The sequence below is a fragment of the Zingiber officinale genome, chromosome 7B (genome assembly GCF_018446385.1).
Source record: "Zingiber officinale cultivar Zhangliang chromosome 7B, Zo_v1.1, whole genome shotgun sequence".
Classification (NCBI taxonomy): Eukaryota; Viridiplantae; Streptophyta; class Magnoliopsida; order Zingiberales; family Zingiberaceae; genus Zingiber; species Zingiber officinale.
This window is the reverse complement of record NC_055999.1, coordinates 55,798,500-55,803,109: the sequence shown is the minus strand read 5'-3', so window position 1 is coordinate 55,803,109 and position 4,610 is coordinate 55,798,500. Positions and strand designations below refer to the sequence as shown.

The 4,610-nt window shown below is 34.1% G+C and overlaps 1 long non-coding RNA gene across 1 annotated transcript; it reads left to right on the top strand.

Annotated features, from left to right (window-relative positions):
- Window positions 1-2,317: 2,317 nt before the first annotated feature.
- LOC122003864 lies at window positions 2,318-2,935 on the top strand. Its single transcript, XR_006118127.1, has 3 exons — window positions 2,318-2,360; window positions 2,488-2,607; window positions 2,847-2,935. It is a non-coding gene; the product is annotated as an uncharacterized LOC122003864 (long non-coding RNA).
- The last annotated feature ends 1,675 nt before the right edge of the window (window positions 2,936-4,610 follow it).

The window sequence follows — 4,610 nt, the reverse complement described above, 5'->3', positions numbered from 1 at the left end:
GGCAAGGAGCGGGTTTGGTTGACCGAATCTAAGGATCGATCAATCGAACGTTGACCATTCTTATAAAAGTGAAGCTCGAGGTCTGAGGCTAAACAATGAATCTGTTCAAAGTTGATCTCTATGCAAGCTACTGTTCATTCTATAACTAGTCATCTTCATAAGCAAGCTATTGCTCCAAGAAGTGCTGACAAGTTGCATCTCTAATCTTCTGTCGGTATATTTTTATTAGCTTGCATTGTACTTATTTACTTGTAAGATAGTAGGCTATTACTATCTTACTCATCTATTTGTATGCACTACTTCTTTTTAAGGATTTTGGAAAGAAGAGTTATAGTGAATTGCCCAATGGTGCGATCAAGTATCACGAGTCTTGGAGTAGGAGTCGACGTAGGCTCCAAACCAAGTAACTGACTTGAGTCTTTTATATTATTTTCAGCTGCCGCTTTGATATTCATGTTACGGATCTATACGAGAAAAGAAAGAGTTTTTAAAAGCGATATTCACCCCCTCTATCGCTAGTTTTTGATCCTACATAAAATCCTTATTCAACAATACTCAAAAGACAATGGTTTTATGCCAAAACAGTAATTTTTTGCCTTTTAACAATGGTTTTAACAAAAATCATTGTCTTTTAGCAGTTTTTTTAACCTACGATAATAGTTTTTAAAAACTGTTGACTATTTATTCTTTTTTTGGGCTACAACAATGATTTTTGAAGGCTATGACAATGGTTTTTGAAAACTATCATCTACGTGCATTTTTTTTTTGAGATTACGACAACGATTTTTGAAAATCATTGTCTATTAAGTGTTGTTGAATATTGTTATTTTTTTCCCTTCACCATTCTTTTCCTTCACTATTTTTTGCCGCCGCATTTTTTCTTTCCCTCTCCCTAAAATTTTTTACCACTGCATCCCCCCTTGCCTTCCCGATCCCTAAGCATTTTCATCCAACCTACAATCTCTTCACCTACTTCGCATTTTTCTTTCCGGATCTCTTCACACTAGCGAACCCAATCTATGTCGATGAACCCTTCTTCGCCTAACCCCTCCACGCCGCCTAAACACCTTTGTGTTTTCCTCCCTTCGTGTTTTCCTTCATAAACCTAAACGCCTAAACACCTAAACGCCTTCCTAAACCCTAAGAGGCAAAACACATCTCCGTCCAACCTACGGTCTCTTCACCTATCTCTCTGCATTTTTCTTATCCTCTCTACCTATGATTTTCTCTTTTATTCGCTAATAAATAGAGCCTTTCGCCGTGCAGCGCTGGCGCAGTAGTTTGTTAATTTCCAATGCAGTAGCTCAGGAAGAGGAACGCTAGCGCTAGCGGCAACAATGAGTCGGCCCAGGTGGTGGCACCTGATTCTGATTTAGGGGAAAAGAAGGTGACCTGATTCTTTGGCTTGTAGACCGGCACCCCCGAGAGGTTCGTGAAGGTTAGATTTTTGAGCTTTTGATCCTTTCTCACTCCACATTCCTTGAAACTAGAGATATAATTTCCTTAGATTTCCTCTAAGAATCAATTTTTGAGCAAACATTGGTGAACGAGGCCAATGTGAGGTACAAGAAGGTCATCTTCAAAGTTGTCGATTTGGTGAGTCTCACAAGTTCAATTTAACGATTCCAAGTAATTTGTGAAATTTTGTTCCACTTTATTTTCCTAGAAATTTTGTGCAACTTATCTTTGAGCATTAAGTCAAGAAAAATGCTAGAGAAAATGCTTGAATTCCTAAATATCTTGCTGAAAAGATTTATGGTAACATACTTGCTGAATTTGAAAACTTAAGGAGTTTTGAGGAGATGTAAGATACATTACTATTTCGCTGGGGTCTTATAGATATCTATATCTTTTTCTACATATAACTCTATTGATTTTGTTTATTTTTTGTGTAAATTTCAGTGATTTGTGAAAAACTACTTGTCCGATACCATTCCTGAGGAACTTGGACTGCTTTAAAATCTGGTCACACTGTATACCTCTTTTTGAATGTATTTATAGTTTATTTTTGAAACCACTAAATCATATACTTTGAAAGGTTAGAGAAATTTTATTCTGCTTCATGATTGCTAAATTTTGTTGCAGGAATTTGGAAAACAACAATTTGTTTGGTGGTCTCACAACTCTCACTAACTGCACAAGTTTCATTGCCCTATAAGTGACTCTAGAAAGATCACATTTTCTATGTTTTGAAAATGAAATTTTTTATTGTAATTGATTATGTTTCGACAAATAGGAATTTGTTCAATAATAATCAGGATATTTTCTATGCTGGTCATGTCACAAAGGAAGATTTACAGTGCGTTGATGCTGCAATAGGTGGAACTGTTCAGACCTCTGTGAACAATGCCATTGATGAGGTCTAGCTAATGCTTACTCCATTTTGATATGTTGTACCTAGCTTGTTCTTATCTGCCTATTTGATTGTTGAATATAAAATTTTGGTTCAGTATCATTTCATATTGCTCATTGTCTTTCTGTCAAAAGGTACTTGGGTCCTGTGAAGTATTTGAAGAAAGACAAGTTGGAAATGAATGGTTTAACATTTTTAATGGTTGCCCTTTTGGTCAAACTGCAACCATTGTTCTCAGAGGTGGTGCAGATCAGGTTTGTTGCTAAAAAAGGCTTGTGTTTTATAAAGTTATAATGGAATAATGTGTCTATAGGGTCCAGTGGCTTGATAAGATCCATGTAGCCTTACATAGAGTCAATGATGAATGTGGTCTAAGTTCCATATATCCAATCCAAAATAGTCAGGAGTCATGACTTATTATTGTTGTTATTATTCTAATGTGAAATTTTATTGTTTTTGCTGATAATGAAAACTGCTTCTGTATCCTATTCAGTTCATTGAAGAAGCAGAAAGGAGCTTTCATGATGCCATTATAATAGTTAGGAGAGCTTTAAAGAACTCTACCATTGTGCTTGGTGGTGGTGCTATTAATGTAATTTTTTATAATTTGCCTTTGTTATTTCTTCTCGTGCGTGTTCTGTATTGTAAGTTTTTTTTGCCATTACTGGCAGATGGAACTAAGCTGGTATTTAAGGGTGCATGCCTATACAATAGCTGGGAAGTCACAGCTGTTTATCAATTCATATGCCAAAGCTCTTGAGGTAGATGACTATGTATACTTATTTCCCATTCATTTAAATCCTTGATGTTATTTGTGCTTCTATCTATTTATCACATGCTTTCAATAGTTGCTACTTTTTGATTTTATATGAATTACTTCTTATCCTTTTATTATAACTCTGAACAATTAGACGAGGTATGTAGGCTTACATTTTGTATCTCAGTATTTAGTTGGTGTTGTTCCCATATATTACAACTTTTCTTGATTTTCTCCCAAAGGGTGAGGAGTTGTAGACTATTCATGATTTATTTTCTTATTAAGAATCCACCTCATTGCATAGCATGTTAATCTCCCATGTTCCCATTTCTAAGGTTGTTCATTAGGACTTTTTAATTAAAATTTTTTTTCTACTTTTTTGCACAGTTTTGAAGATAATCTTGGTCTTTGTGGCTATTGGCTAAGCTCTCCTTGCCACTTCTATCTACCACAGAGAGGTATAACTCTTTGTACAAATGTAACTCTTGGTCTTTGTGGCTATTGTGGCTATTGACTATTATAACTTTTTTTAACTTGATACAAATCACTTTCATATCCTCTATAATATTAATTGTTGCTATTTGAGGGAAGAAAGAGATTTGGTATTAAGAAGACGTCGATGACGGTAGATAAGCCAAATGTTATTAAGCAAAAAGTTTTGCCACAAATCAAGGAGACTTTCTTTCTTAAAGGTTGAATGTTGATGTGAAATCTATCTCTTATTATCATTTATGCCCTTCAAATTTACTAAGAGTTGTAAGATTAAATATTTTTTATAGCCCCTGCTACCACAAGGGATTTACCTAAAGATTATGTTGAGAGGGTGAAATAAGTTCACGAAGTTGGTGGTTATGGATCCAAAGGGTATGCTATTTTTTTCTTGTTCATCCGCTAATTACTTACAAGGTCTTTCCTTTTCTCGCTATTAATATGATTGGAAAAGAGATGAAGTGGACAAGAATTGTTTTAGACACAACTGCAATTTCCATAAGAATGTTATATATGTTTGCTCAGAAGGTACTTCTATCATCTTTTTAATGCTTTTAAACTCTTTACTTGTCTTGCTGAAATTCTTTTTTTGAGATTCCTTATTCATTATCTGCATTACCAACTAACAATGATATACACCAAGTCTAATATTATTATTATTTTTTATTATGTTCTTATTTACATTATCAGATTATAGTCAATTGTGATATGTCACATTACTTGCTTTTTAGTGTTTGGGATATATCACATTACTTGCTTATTCATGTATATTTTTCATATGTCAATTGTGAATATTTAAATACACTAGAAAAAATATAAGATCAGCATATTCATAAGGATATATGCTTGATGCACCTTATTTTTAATAAATTTGGTTGATTCCAAGCACTAGTTGTTTGATTGGTATAATATCACATAGAAAGAACTAACTCATGAGGTGGGTTTTTATGGGAAAACATGAATTTCCTTAATATTTCTATAAACTTAATGTGTTTTTCTTTCACATTTAAA